The sequence below is a fragment of the Choloepus didactylus genome, chromosome 22 (assembly GCF_015220235.1).
Source record: "Choloepus didactylus isolate mChoDid1 chromosome 22, mChoDid1.pri, whole genome shotgun sequence".
Taxonomy (NCBI): domain Eukaryota; kingdom Metazoa; phylum Chordata; class Mammalia; order Pilosa; family Megalonychidae; genus Choloepus; species Choloepus didactylus.
In genome coordinates, this window is record NC_051328.1 from 790,914 (window position 1) to 806,740 (window position 15,827).

Below are 15,827 nucleotides of genomic sequence, written 5' to 3' on the forward strand. Positions count from 1 at the left end.
TAGCAACATTTCTGTGGACTTGTTCCTACCATACCCATCAGAAATTAACAGAATGTTCTAGTTTGCTAATGCTACTAGAATGCAAAACACCAGAGATGGACTGGCTTTTATAAAAGGGGGTTTATTTGGTTACACAGTTACAGTCTTAAGGCCATAAAGTGTCCAAGGTAACACATCAGCAATGGGGTACCTTCACTGGAGGATGGCCAATGGTATCTGGAAAACCTCTGTTAGCTGGGAAGGCATGTGGCCAGCATCTGCTCCAAGTTCTGGTTTCAAAATGGCTTTCTCCCAAGATGTTCCTCTCTAGGCTTCAGCTCCTCAAAAGTGTCACTCTTAGTTGCTCTTGGCATGTTTGTCCTCTCTTAGCTTCTCTGGAGCAAAAGTCTGTTTTTAATGGCCATCAACAAACTGTCTCTCATCTGCAATTACTCTCTCAGCTTCTGTGCATTCTTCAAAGTATCTGTCTTGGCTGTAGCTCCTCTTCAGAATGTCACTCTCTGCTGCTCTTCAAAATGTCACTTAGAGCTGCTCTGAGTTCCTTCTTTTTGTCAGCTCATTTATATGGCTCCTGTGATTTAATTTAGACTCATCCTGAATGGGTGGGGCAACCTCTCCATGGAAATTATCCAATTAGAGTCATCACTCACAGTCGGGTGGCATGCATTTCCATGCAAACAACATAATCCAAATGTTCCAACTTAATCTCCACTAATATGTCTGCCCCACAAGATTGCATCAAAGAATGTAGCTTTTTCTGGGGGACATACTACATTCAAATGGGCACACAGACCATAGTCATTCCTGGGCATTCCCAGAACATTAAATTTACCAATGATAGCTTATCTGTTCTTACTGGGTTATCATTAGCCCTTCCTTAATTGCTCTCTATCACTAGTTCCCCTACATTCTACATGATAAACCATTTGTTTTATATTTTTCAATGTTCGCATTAGTGGTAGCATATAATATTTCTCTTTTTGTGCCTGGATTATTTTGCTCAGCATTATGTCTTCAAGGTTCATCCATGTTGTCGTCTGTTTCACAACATGGTTCCTTCTTACAGCCATGTAGTATTCCATCAAGTGCATATTTATCCACTCATCTGTTGAAGGACATTTGGGTTGTTTCCATCTCTTGGAAATTGTGAATGCTGCTGCTATGTAAATTGGGATGCAGATATCTCTTTGCGTCACTGATCTCAGATCTTCTGGGTATATACAAAGAAGTGCAATTGCTGGATCGAAGGGTATCTCTATATTCAGTTTTCTAAGGAAGTGCCAGACTGACTTCCAGAGTGGCTGAACCATTATACGGTCCCACCAACAATGAATAAGAGTTCCAATTTCTCCACATTCTCTCCAGCATTTGTAGTTTCCTGTTTGTTTAATGGCAGCCATTCTAATTGGTGTGAGATGGTATCTCATTGTGGTCTTAATTTGAATCTTTCTAATAGCTAGGGAAGCTGAACATTTTTTCATATGTTTATTGACCATTTGTTTTTCCTCTCCAGAGAACCGTCTTTTCATATCTTTTGCCCATTTTATAGTTGGGCTATCTGTACTATTCTCATTGAGTTGCAGGATTTCTTTATATATGCAAGATATCAGTCTTTTATCAGATACATGGTTTCCAAATATTTTTCCCATTGAATTGGCTGCCTCTTCACCTTTTTAGAAATTCCTTTGAGGTACAGAAACTTCTAAGCTTGAGGAGTTCCCATTTATCTATTTTTATTTTGTTGCTTTGGGTGTAAAGTCTAGAAAGTGGCTGCTTAATACAAAGTCTTGAAGATGTTTCCCTACATTATCTTCTAGGAGTTTTATGGTACTGTCTTTTATATTGAGATGTTTGAGCCACTTTGAGTTAATGTTTGTGTAGGATGTGAGGTAGGGGTCCTCTTTCATTCTTTGGGATATGGATATCCAACTCTCCCAGCCCCATTTGTTGAAAAGGCTGTTATGTCCCAGTTCAGTGGCTTTGGGAGCCTTAGCAAACATCAGCCAGCCATAGATCTGGGGGTCTATCTTTGAATTATCAATTCAATTCCATTGATCAATATGTCTATCTTTGTGCCAGTACTATACTGTATTTGACAACTGTGGCTTTATAATAAGCTTCAAATTCAAGGAGTGTAAGTCCTCCCACTTTGTTTTTCTTTTTTAGAGTGTCTTTAGCAATCTGAGGCATCTTCCCTTTCCAAACAAATTTGATAACTAGCTTTTCCAAGTCTGCAAAGTAGGTTGTTGGAATTTTGATTGGGATTGCATTGAATCTGTAGATGAGTTTGGATAGAATTGACATCTTAATGGCATTTAGCCTTCCTATCCATGAACATGGAATATTTTTCCATCTTTTAAGGTCCCCTTCTATTTCTTTTAGTAGAGTTATGTAGTTTTCTTTGTATAGGTCTTTCACATCTTTGGTTAAGTTTATTCCTAGGTACTTGATTTTTTTAGTTGTTATAGAAAATGGTATCTTTTTCTTGAGTGTCTCTTCACTATGTTCATTTCTAGCATATAGAAACATTGCTGACTTACATGCATCAGTCTTGTATCCTGCTACTTTGCTAAATTTATTAGATTTAATAGCTGTATCATTTATTTCTCAGGATTTTCCAGATATAAGATCATATCATCTGCAGACAATGACAGTTTTACTTATTCCTTTCCAGTTTGGATGCCTTTTATTTGTCTTACCAGATTGCCCTGGCTAGCACTTCCAGCACAATGTTGAATAAGAGTGGTGATAGTGGTCATCCTTGTCTTGTTCCTGATCTTAGAGGGAAGGCTTTCAGTCTCTCACCATTGAGTACTATGCTGGCTGTGGGTTTTTCATATATGCTCTTTATCATATCATGAAAGTTTCCTTCAATTCCTTCTTTTTGAAGTGTTTTGATCAAAAGGGATGTTGGATTTGGTTGAAAGCTTTTTCAGCATCTATTGAGATGATCATTCAATTTTTCTCTTTTGATTTGTTAATGTGTTGTAATACATTGATAGATTTTCTTATGTTGAACCATCCTTGCATGCCTGGAATGAACCCCACTTGGTCATGGTGTATGATTTTTTAATGTGTCTTTGAATTCAAGTTGCAAGTATTTTGTTAAGAATTTTTGCATCTATATTCATTAGGGAGGTAGACCTGTAGTTTTCCTTTTTTATGCATCTTTGCCTGGTTTTGGTATTAGATTAATGTTAGCTTCATAAAATGAGCTAGGTAATATTCCATTTTCTTCAACGTTTTAAGAGTTTAAGTAAGATTTCTGTCAGTTCTTTTTGGAAAGTTTGGTAGAATTCCCTGTGAAGCCATCTGGCCCTGGGCATTTATTTGTGGGAAGCTTTTTGATGAATGATTGGATCTCTTTGCTTGTGATTTGTTGGTTGAGGTCTTCTATTTTCTTAAGCTTTTTAAAGGGAGTCAAAGTAATAAGATCACAAAACCATGAATGACATGAAATACAATTTCTGGGCACAAAACTGAATATTGAAAATGTCATTAAATAAAATCCTGATGAGTTAGCTGTTCTGTATTTTACAAACACTTCTTGGTTAAGAAATACCTATAAACATTGGTAAAGTTCATAGGTCTAAACAGAAATCAAAATGTTTGAGATGAAGATAAAACAAAATTGCATTTACAGGCCAAAGCACAGCCTGAATTCTGTTCTTCTGCAAAGAAGGAAAAGGAAAACTGGGTGATCATGGCCTGTACACCTGTAGAGACTCTGGCTAAGGGTGGCAAGATGGTGTTCTCAGACTGAGGTTCTGACTCACCAGCTCCAGACACTGCTGGCAGAGCCATCTGCTCTGACCTCACAGAGGATCGCAGTGATGATGACAGCTCTCATGACTCAGGTCCTTCTGGCTCCTTGGAGACTTTTATAGACCTCTTTATTCACACCTCCCCTTTCAGCTCCTTGCTTCCAACTGAAAAGCAAAATTTAGTTACATTCCTGAATCTCCATCTAGATAATCCTGCCTGGGTCTTTAGCTTCCCCAGATTAATTAATATGATTCAATGACTGACTGAGTCATTCATGAAAGGGGAAGAATTAAGACTAGGGTAAAAGTCAGAGATTCACTGATTTACTCAAAATAATATGATACCTCCCAAAATGATTCATAATTTTGGAGACTATTTGGCCTCATCAAAATGGCCAAAATTCTCCAGAGTGAAAACAGCTTCAAGAAGAGAGTGTGTCACCTCCAAAGAAACCAGAATTTAAAATGACCCTCCATTTTATAGCAATCCAAAATGTCAAAAATAGGAAAAACTATGTGCTGTGTGTGTATGTGTATTTGTGTGTGTGTGTGTGTGTGTGTGTGTGTGTGTGTATGTGGGGTATATGGGAACTTTACTTTCTGCATAGTTTTTCTGTAAATTTAAAACTGTTCTAAAAATTAAAGTCTATCAAGAAATGTAATAAAATTATTTCTGTGTATCAAGCTCTCACTTACACCTCATGTGACCTGACAGAGCAAGTCATCATATGTCCATTCCAGGAGCAACAGAGTTCAGTGGGGCATGGTTGGCCTTCCAGAATCAGAGAGCCACAACTTCTCTGAGGGAGGTCAGGTCAACATTACAATTAGATGGCCAGAAGGGTGGGGTGGGGGCAGGGCAGGGCTGAGTGTTCTTAATGGGACAAAAGGAATGCCCAAAAGTAACATAAAATATGCTTGGTCTGGGTCAAGTTTAGAAATTTAAAGGGGAGGCAGTGTAGACATTTTAAACCAGTGTAACCACTGAGGACAGGGAGGGAGGCTGGACCTTTCATCCCTCCCTGGATGTGAAGGGTGTTTCCTCCCAGAGAGATGGATTCTGTTCAGTCAATTGGCTTGAGAAGATTGCTCTAGGAATGTTAACTGGGGAAGGGAGCAGAGAGCCATACTGGAAGCCAACCTGGGAACCAGGCTGAAGACTGAGAGCCATGGAACATGGAAGTTGTGGCAAATTTAGGATACTGGAAACAGGGAGACAAAAACTATGGACCAAAATTCTATATTTTTGCATTATGACAGCTACTACCCTAAGACCTTCTCTTTGGGGGCCAGGGATCCTCTTCTTAGGGTGGCATTTCTCAGGCAGAAGTCAGCTCAAGCACTTTCCAGGGGCTTTTAGACTAACCATGGTCTCCATGGGTCCCTTTCCCAGTCACTTGATGACAGGGGTTTCCTCAAAATTAGATAATGACTGATGCAAATGCAGCTTCAAAAAGCCTCTTGTTGCTAAGTGTTTCCAACACAGACAGTCTGAACTGAGTGACCTATTAAGCCTATTAATAAAATTCAGTTTTTCTCTGTCCATATTAACCACAGTGCACAGATACTAACACCTTTACCCTCCTGCAAAATTAGTGGCTAGAATTTGCATTTAAGGATCCATCAAGTATAGGGAAGACTCCCACATGGTTGGCTCACACGCTGATTCTTTGAAGTGTCAGAACACAAAGAGAATCTTCCCCACCCCAGGAAACTCCTCATGCCTTTTTCTCTCCCTTGATTCAATGTGATGCCAGAACAATTCTTGTATTCCACTGGCAGAGTCCAGTTTTCCACCCAGGCTGGACCTCTTCAAAGGAAATTCTCCAACTGGATATCTTTGTGGAGATTATTTTCAACATTTCTACCCTCAGAACTAATGGGGCATCCTCTACAGGCATGTAACTCCCAGTTAATCACTTCAGTAATCATACTCAAGAGCCTCAGTTTAGAAACAATGACAATCATAAACATCTTTTTATTGGACATCCACTGAGCCCAGAAATGGTTCTGGTACTTTGCATTCAGTACTTTGAAAGGCCTTCATGGAAAATCTTATGTTCACTGTTATGTTCCCCACTTTTCAGCTGGTGAAAACCCAATGTGACTGGAGAAGAGGAGTCTGACCAGGTTCACACAGTGAGTAACTGGTATGCCCCCATTCAAGGTGAGGGATTCAGATAAGTTTCCAAATGGGCAGATAACCTAAATTTTACAAACAATTGACAGAATTCATGTAAACCTTGAAGGAAATGGGAAAATTCCAGAAGTCCATGTCCGAGGAGGAAAGAGTGGCCACTTGTTTTGAATGACCTACATATGAGAAGTATAAGCCAGACATCTGTCCCCATTTCTCTTCCCCCATGAAGCAATGGATACACCTCTGTCTATATCCACATAGTCCTTTTTGTACTGGGGCATCTGAGAAAGGAGAAATGCAGTAATTCCTGCCCAATTCCCAAAAGAGGTGAAGAGACTGGGGCTCAGCCAGGCTCTCAGGGCCAGGCAAGAGACATGGTTTTGGGGGGACACTTCTGCCAGTTCCTGAGTGTCTGTTCCCCTCATGAGGGGATTTGCTGCCCAGGTGACAGCAGCCATCTGAGCACACTGGGAGATGCCTGCCACTTTTCCAGTCACAGAATCACAAGTGGGATCCTGTGGCCACAGTGCTGAGACCTTCTTCCACTGGAATCAGCAGAAATCAAGGAATTCTCCCCTGAAGTATTTTGATGAACATGATGGGCTACAGTCATACAGATTTCCTGCTGCTTTTCTGGATCCAAAGAGGCACCAGGATGCTGGTGAGCCACCCTTTTGGTGATCAAGAGGAAGAGACCGACTTGTCCTGATGGAAGTGCCTGTCTGTTAAGTGGCCCCTGCAGACCAGTGTGATGCCAGCTGCTCTCCCATCATTAGCCTCTCTTTACCCAGCAAACAAATTTCCCTTTGGGTTTCAATAAGTGGTGTTTTTGTTTGATTTTTTTTTTTTTTTTTTTTACCTTCAGTGTTATTTCTCTTCTACTGAAATGTTTTGTCTTCTGCACCTTTGTAAAAGTCAAAGTCTCTGTTTTGTTCTCTCCAGTTATTGACAGGGTCTGTTTTCACTTCACCTCCAATAATACCTAGACCTAAACAAGGAGTTCTCCCTCTTCTTTGTCACCAATAAAGACATGTCTATGACAAGGTCACTGTGGATCCTGCAAATTAAATCTGAGGGATGTTGTTTGAGAGGCAGGAGGGGCAAGGGGTCAGATGACTCACTCAAGACCAGGTAGAGCAGAGGGGCTAATATGGAAAAAGGAAGGATGAGCCAGGAATGTCCCAGGATGAGGGAGGAGATGGTAGCAGGAGGAGACTGGGTTTTCTGGCTCTCATAGACCTATGGCCCTTAGTGGCTGAGGATTTGTATCTGAGCTCACTGGGGCACTGTGGCTGGGAGTATCCCAAGGGACTTGCTTTGCTTGCCCTGGCCTGGGTGAATGTCTAGTGTCTGACCTCCCTTCTCCCTAAGGACACAGAGTCAGGCCAATGGGAACTCCAGGGAGAGAGAACATGATGAACATCCATTGTGGGCACAGTCAGGGAGCTGTTAGGAGGGCAGGGGAAGGTCCACTTCCTGGGCATTCAGGCTCAAAACAGGGATATTTTTGGAACTTTTGCAGTTCAAACTCCTCAGTCAGAGCCTCACTGGGCAGCAAGATCATGTTTTCTGTGAGTTAATGAGAGAGAATGACATCTGTTTCTGTATGCTTGTCATCCAAGTGATCCCAATCTCCTTCTCCAACACATAGGAAGGTCATGGTAGATGAGGGTAAAACCAGGGCACCTCAGGCTGTCCAGTACTTTCCAACAGAACAAAGAAGGGAAGCCATTGTCCTCAGGAGTTCCAGGGGCAGTGATCTGACCTTGACTGGAAAACCCTCTAATGTTCAGGGTGGAGGGCTGGAAGGAGACAATGCTGACAGGAGACTGTGGACATGTTCACAGGAAGTCTCTGGTAAATCTGACACCCTTTATCCCCACACCTGGCCTCTGGCTTCCTGTTTCATCTTCTCCTTGATTCAGTCAAAAACATTTACTGAGTGCCCAGAGAATGCCAATTGCTGTTAAGTGTTATGGGAATAAAATGACATTGTCCCCTCCCTCAAGTTATCTCAGAAGTATGGATCTTACATTCTATCAAAGGAGACAAACAAAAAAACAAGCAATTTGAAAAAATAAATACAGGCAGATCTCCCTTTGCATGGTACCACAGACTTAAACATGACTGTGCAAGCTGACACTGTAAATGATCTTACTAATTGATGGGAAATGTTGGAATTATTCTATGACCTGTAAAATATTTCTGTCAAAACATTAAGGATTTTTTTACTGTCAGTTATAAATATATGAAAAATGAAAAAATTCATAAAACTAGAATTTGTTTAGAATACTGTCATTTAAAATACTGAGAGGTAAAGTATTTTATTTCTTTGTCAAAAACATTATGGAGAGTAGTTTGAGAAATACTTGCTGCTATTTGTCATTTAACTTTTGTTATGGAATGAGCATCTTTTCTATGCCTTGGTGAACTGTCATACTCCTTTCTAAGTCTGTCTCAGCTTCCAACATTTCATCCATTGCCCTTTTGATGTTCTAAAATATTTCTGAGATTTCCTTTAATGTGATGTTTTGCCAGCATTACTTCCTCTGGGACATCTTCATCCTTTTCTTCACACTTTCCTTATTTGTGCTTCTCTGGGAGATGGGGAATGTGAGCCTAAGATGGAATGAGCAGGACTCTGTACTAAGATTACAGGGTAAAAAAGAGTTCTTCTATTTGGTACAACCTAAAAACAACCACAGCATTTTGTTTTCCTACCCCAAGTTGTGGAAAGCTGACAGTGGACTCAGACAGACCTTTCCCTTCCAGGTACAGTAACTGAGATTCTGCATGGGGAGTCAATGTACACTGAGACCCTGGGGAGGGTGAGATGGGAGCAGAGCTACTGGGTCTGGTCCAGGGCCCAGGGCTCCCTCCTAACCTTGCACTTGTGCCACCCTGCTGCAGCTGTGCCTTGAAAAGTTGTGCTAAAATGGATACATCCCACTCTCTGTCTTGTGTGGCACTGTGGACAAGGCCAAAAATGAGAGAAGGAGGCCTGCAAGTGGGTGCATCACCCCCACAGTGGGGGCCTCACAAAAGTCTGTGCTTAGCAGAGGGGGCTGCAGGAGGATGGGGGAATAAATACTCAGGAATCAGGACAGGCTGGCACTTCCTGATAAAATGTACCTCAGCTCAGCATTTGTCCTCTCAGTAAGCAAGGCTCAGAGGAAACACCTCCCAATCTCTACTTCCTTGCTAGAAGTAAGTAAGGAGAGCACCCTGAGCACACCTTACCAGCAGGGCCTGGACCCAGGGGAGCAGATGGGGATGGAAGCTGCTCTCACATCTGAGGCAGCAAGAGGAGAGGAGAGCCCAGAGCTGGGGCTGCAGGAGGCAGAGCTCTGGGGTGTCTCAACCATGGCCTGGGCTCTCTGCACAGGTGAGAGATGCTAAGGAGGGGAACTTCTGAGCACCCAGGGCTGATCCTCTCTTTCCTCCTGCCTGGGCTCCTCTGGGGTCATGGCCCTGACCCTATCCCTCTCTGAATATACAACTCCTCTCAGGGTCCTGGCCTCAGTCTGCCCTGACTCAGCATCCTTCAGCATCTGGAGCTCTGGGACAGATGGTCACCATCTTCTGTGGAGATGAAAGCAGAAGATACAACTGCCATTATCACTGGAAGCAGTAGTGAGAGTGACTATTATAACCAGGTGTCCTGGTACCAGCAGCACCCACAAGTAGCCACTAAAGACTTAATGCAACAGGCTGTTCTCAGACCTTGGGGTCCCAATGTGATACTCCCCCTCCAAGTTGGGCCACCTGGCCTCCCTATCCACCCCCAAGATGCAGCTGCAGAACAAGCCTGTGCATTCTTGCTGCTCATTTGCAAACAGCTCCCTTCCCACTGAGCTCCAAGCCCAGAAGGAAGTGAGCCCAAACTCCACCTGAGCTCACACATCATCCCGTTTGGCCCCCAAATACAAGGTTGAGTCTTTTATGTCTGAAGCCAGCTCTGTTCCTTCATCCTGAGCAGGAGTTCTGAATGTGACAGAGGCTTTGGAGTGGACACCCTAATACACTGTGGTTAAGAGGTAGAAGGAGAAATGCAACTGCTTCTTCTTTCCCCTGCCAAGGGCCTCAGCCTAGCTCTCAGTGACAAGATCAGAGGGAATGATAGTTTAGGGGGTCATCTTACCTAAAGATGTCTTCTGCCCACTCTGGTCCAACTCAGATCAGCCTTGAGTCTTGGAAGACTCTGTTTCTCAGGTCTCCTGTGGTTTCAGTGGCCCGTTACCACCCAAATCTGAGTACAGTTATCAAGATGCACTGCAAACAAAAAGACTGTGTTTTTCCACATTCATTTATAAAGCTGTGATCTCTCATGAACACTGCTGCCAACAGGGCTGAGGAAATTGAAAACTAAGACCCAGTCCTGCCTTTTCAGTGTGTCTCTCTTCTTTGTCTTTCAGTCTACCTCCAGGTCCTTACTGGCTGAAATGGGACAGTTTGGGTGACACTCCTTTTGGTCCATCAAAAGTGACTGACCACTGTCCTCCCACCCCTTTGTGCCCCTTTGTTCTCTCCTTGTCAAGATGCATCTCTCTGTCCCTCCAGGAACAAGACCTTTGGTGAATTTGCACCCCTGCCCTCCTCCCCCATTCTGAGCCCCAACCTTCCAGCATGGCAAGACAGCCAGATTGCTTGGGCCAGGCCACTTATTTTCAAGGCAGTTACCCAGTTAGCTAACAAGATCATCAATCAATCAATACAGATATGTTACTTTGATGACTCATAACTACAGCTACTTTTACCAAGCAGAAGCCCCAGGCTGACCTGAGGGAGCACATGATTCCATTTTGCCTTCACATGAACCTACCTGTGCTGTCCCTCTTTTACAGAGTAACCAGGGTATAGCCAAAAGTCACTCTGCAGGCAAAAATGGAGGAATCAGGGTTTGAACTAACCTAGTGTTCATCCAAATCACAGACCTCACCACAGCATTCCCATGGCACAGGAGCTGAAGGCAAAGAGTGAGGGCCTCAACTCAACAAGTTCCCCTGAGCTCAAAAAGACAGCAGCACTGTTATTACCGTAGGCATTGCTTGTCTGACCAAACCTGGTTTCTCCTTTTTTGCTCAGAAGAAATCTCCCAAGACCTTGGGGTTGCCCAGGGAAACCAAAAGGGGTTTGTTTACCTGGGCTGGGGTGGGGGAGGGGAATGGCAGGTGGAAGGAGGGTGGGGGAGGGACTGAGGCCACTGATGAGGTGCTGGGTGGATCCTGGGGTGGGAGTGGGCCTGGAACCAGAGGAGGGGCTGGGGTTGGAGACTGTGCTGGCCTTGAGGTGGGGGAGGATCCGGGCTTGGGTTGGGGGGAGGGGCGGGGAGGGGTCTGGCACTGGCATGAGGGTTGGGCAGTGATGGGGGTTCAGAGATGGGAATCCCCCAACTCCCCCATGACCACACCCACCAACTTCGGGGCTCTGGGATGGGGAGAAAGGGGGTGAGACCAGGGATCCCCCACTGAGGCCTTCTCCTCCCTGGGGGTGTGCTGAGCTCACCAGAAACGGGTGAGGTTCAGCCCTAGAGCCCCTCTTCCTCCTCCAGAGGAGATGCCGCACTCGGCCAGTAAGCACCCCCACTGCTTGCTCTTTACTCCGTTTTTGCAGCTGAAATGGCAGCCCACTCTCCCTCAGCAGCAATTCCCTTGAGGTCACTTCTATACGGAATGTTTTTCCTCAGCCACCCCCTGGCCTTTAGTTCTTTGGAAGCTTCCACAGAAGCCAAAACTTCCGGCTTTGCTCTACTCAGCCTCCGGCAACCCTAACGAATACTTCAGATTTCTCTTGCCATCTTTTTACCTCACCAACAAATCTCTCCTCAGTTACACCCAGACGGAAAGCTCGGACTTGTTAGGGGCCATAGGGAGCAGTTGTGGAGGGCACCAGGGGCAGGAGCAGACAGAGGGGACATTGAGCTGGGAAAGGGAGGGTGAGGAGAAGAAACAGGGTCTCCAGAGCTGCACCCCTTCCAAGTCAGGCCCCGCCTCTGCGATTACCAGGGGTACCGTGGCCCTGGAACCAGGGCTGTTTGAACAAGTCTGTGTCAGATTTTGGCACCTGCTTATGTGGGGTCCATCCCGGGGGTGGTGCAGGGAGTCAGTCTTTAAGACAGATAGAGACAGTGGGATGGGTAAGGATCCTTAAATGGTGGATAGAAGAGGCAGGAGTGGGAGGAAAGTGAGGGCACCAGCCCTGTCATTCAAGCCGGGACTGGGGACTTCTTTGGGGTCTTATTGGGATCTTATTGTGGATCACTTGTGCTTGGGAAATACTCTGTGTGGTTGGACTGTGCACTGTGTTATTGGAAAGAATGGGTGGGAGGGTGGTCTGGTACATGTCCTGTCATTTCAAGTGGCCCCAGATCTTTTACTGCAGGAGACAGGATGGTCATGGTGCCCCCAGAGTCGTAGTCAGGCTGTCAGGCTGCCTTTTCTTTGTGGACATGCCCTACCCTTCCCCCAGACATGTTCCTGCTTATGAGCAGCAGAGCTTCAGGCTCCCAGCTACACAATGGATGAATGAATGAATGAATGGAGTGAATGACTGAATACATGCATATACATGAGGTCATTGCATTTATCCCCATTAGACCTGGGGTGCTCATATAAAAACATCCATTTTCTCACCTGGAATGGAGATATTCAGCTGCCTCCTCACTCACTGACTCATTCAACAAACATTTTTCCATGAGTGGGGTCAGATGCAGTGCTCAAGAGAAACACACCTGCTGTGACTGGTGAAGCTTAGCTGAAAACACAGAAAAAAAAGAAAAACATGCAAAAAAACCAAGATCTTTGTTTTGAAGTAGCAAGTTGTATCTAATTCTTGAAGAAATAGGCGGGGTGATATAGGAAGTGACAAAGGCAGGAGAGCTTGAGGCGGTGGTTTCTTGACGTTACGGAATGCTGCTCATGTTCTGCTGTAAAGCTGCCGGCCACTTTGAGAACAGGAAGTAGCCATGGAGAGGAGGGTGGAAAGGAGGGATATGAGAAGGGCAGGAAAGCTGAAAGATCATGGGGGAGAAGAGAAGAGACAAGAAAGCTGAGTGTTTTGCTAAATGAAAAGAGGATTTGGTGATCTTCCCAAGTCCAGGTTCATGTTTTATAGCTCACCACGGTGATGCACATGGGAGCCTCTGTGGAGTAGGGGAGAACCCTGAACAGGCATGACTATTTTCTGGGACTGGATGAAGCTTACTGGAGGACAGCCACAGAGGTGGACGGATGGAGAAGGTGTCATGGCATTGTCAGGTTGTACGAGGTTCAGTTGTGGGGCATGAGGGAAAGTGTGGCTGGAGGAAACTAAAAGTAGTTATCTATTGCTACGTTAAACATTACTTCAAGTATGGGATTATTTGGTTGTTCTTTTTCTTTAAATTTTTTTCTTTATTTTGTAGTAATGAAAATATTCTAATATTGATTTCAGTGATGTAGGCAAAACTAAAAGATGATACTGTGAACCAATGATTGTATACTCCAGGCCGCTCTGTGAACCTGGTCTGCCTCCCTTTTCTTCCCAGCTTCTAGCAGACTAGAAGGTTACCTTAGGAGGTTTCTTGGCGCTGGTGTTTCCCAATGATTATGTGACAGCTACTGGGTAAGGAAATGTCACTTGGAGTGAGGGAAAGAATGTTTACCTGTTGGTGTTGACTATAGCAGATTCTGCACATCACGTTCAGCTAACAAACCTATATCTGATGGTGCAAAAGATAGAAATGAAGCAGTGTATATACACGTATCTAAAAGAAATGACAGGAAACTGAGGAACATAGGAGTGTGCACCAAAAGACATTACCGGTAGGAAGATACATGCCTGCAATTAACACTACAGTTAAGAACACGAGAAATGTTTACCAGCAAATGTCCTGAAGATACCACATTAATGCAAGTCAGGAGCAATACGGTGAAGGAAAGACTTGAGGTAACATGATTTTGTAATTTTTCCTTTTTTCAATTCGCAATACGTGTTAGATTGTTTCTTCTTGGAGTGTGTGAGTTCCTTTTCAAATTAGATTAACTTAAAAATCTGATAAAATGAAATAAAAACAAGAAAAAACATCAACATTAGGAAATAATCACATGATGAATGAATACTTTTGTAGCATCTGTCCAAAATTCCACAAAATCTAAATTACGAAGAGGAAACAGAATAAATACAAACTGAGCAACACTCTATCAAATGGTTACCCTGTCTTCCAATATGACAAGCTAAACGAAAATATACATAATTAAAGACATTCAGAATAAGATGCATACATCCGCAACCAAAGAATACAATATATGACAAGAATCTAGACTGGTTACTAGTGTTTAACCATATTCCTTCATTCCATCATGATTTTCATTTTCAGGATTGGTTTGTAACAAAGGGCAACAACGGTTTTACTGGTTTGGTAAGGATTCTCCTTAAGTTGACAGCACGACACAAAGTAAAATCCCTAAAGTGGGAATATTTCTCTTAATATATTACATGTCGGGAGCCAAATCGCCACATCCTAAACCTGATGGCAAAGCCTCAGGTTCAACAGAAAACATTACTGTGGATGTGCCGCACAGCGGCGGGCGTGGCCCCTCGACGGATCCTGGCAAAGCCTACCACCGATGGACTATTGCAATGCTGATTCTTTTAATCTTTGTGCTTCTGCTTTCTGTTTTTCTTTACTAATGTAATAATTTGGGATATACTCTGGATAATAATCAAAGATATGACAAAGTGTTGGGCACCTTCCGATGATTTTACCTTTCGATGAACCCCCTCCTCCACCTATGAGAAAGCAGCCACCCCGTTTAGCCGCCTGAAGCCCCCTTGCCCCTTTCCAGACATCCTCCTTTACACCAGTTCCTCCTTTGACATGCAAAAATATTCCACTGAGAAAGTGATTAGAAGGCCAAAGCAGGAGCAATGTAAACCACATAATTCATCACCCAGTTCCTTGACAGGCCCCGTTGTTTGCCGAGGTTAGAACTGAATCAGGGTCAACACGCTCCACTAGTGCCTTATGGCTGGCCTCGGGCAGCCAGAACATACAAGAAATTCTTTGGGCACCCACCCCACGGGCTTATGGTACGAGAGTAGTTCCTTGTATGAGCCCACAGCTAATTTACTTTAAGTACAAAAACAAGCCCTCCTAAATAATTAAAAATAGCCAAAACAGAGATCAAACAGAGATCATTGCTGAGAACAAGGAAGAATATTATGAGGAACTTGGAAGGTCTGCACCAGAATAGAGTTATCTTAACATAGGGATGAAAACACACACTGCTCAGTCCCCCCGCCCTGTTCGGACCCCAATGTCCCCTGGAATTGAGTAACAATGGTTTTGTGATTTATATGCTGTGCTTGCCAGCTCTCACCCGCGTGATCCAGGTGCAGAGCTTATGTAACTTTGAACTATAAAAGAAAATCACTTTTTCATTAAAATTGTCGGAGCCCTGAGCTTCGTCCCAGACACTTTGCGTGTCTGTCTCCTTCCTTGCTGCGCCGACGCCGACCCCCACTTTAGGACACTGACACGTTTGCTGAGGCAGGACCTCGGCAATAACAGAAAATGTTAGATCTGAAAGGGAATGCTAGAAGTATAGAAAAAGAATGACACATTTTGTTGATGCTTTAACTTCAATGGTTCAGAAAAAAATATTTCCTAGGAGCAGAAGTTGAAGAAAATTTATTTTAATATGTTGTAAAAAATAAAATAAAGAGTTTTCAAACGTAGTGTTTGCCCTCCTCTTGCAGAGAGAAACTCACAGAGGGTGAACTTACAAGAACATGCCTTTCAGAGGATTTGGGAAGAATGGGCAGCATGAGTAGGCCCGGAAGATTCTCTGTTTCGCATCAGCACATTTGGGATCAGAGGGGTCAGGGAAGTCTTCCTTGAATTTCCATGGCTAGGAAATTTCAATTCGAGGCTCAACATACAT

General features: G+C 43.8%; 1 long non-coding RNA gene across 1 annotated transcript; it reads right to left on the reverse strand.

The window, feature by feature from the left end:
* Nucleotides 1-3,320: 3,320 nt before the first annotated feature.
* LOC119518921 lies at nt 3,321-13,932 on the reverse strand. The gene is made up of 3 exons (XR_005213878.1): nt 13,764-13,932; nt 12,537-12,657; nt 3,321-3,929 (listed from the first exon to the last, which is right to left on the reverse strand). It is a non-coding gene; the product is annotated as an uncharacterized LOC119518921 (long non-coding RNA).
* Nucleotides 13,933-15,827: the final 1,895 nt, after the last annotated feature.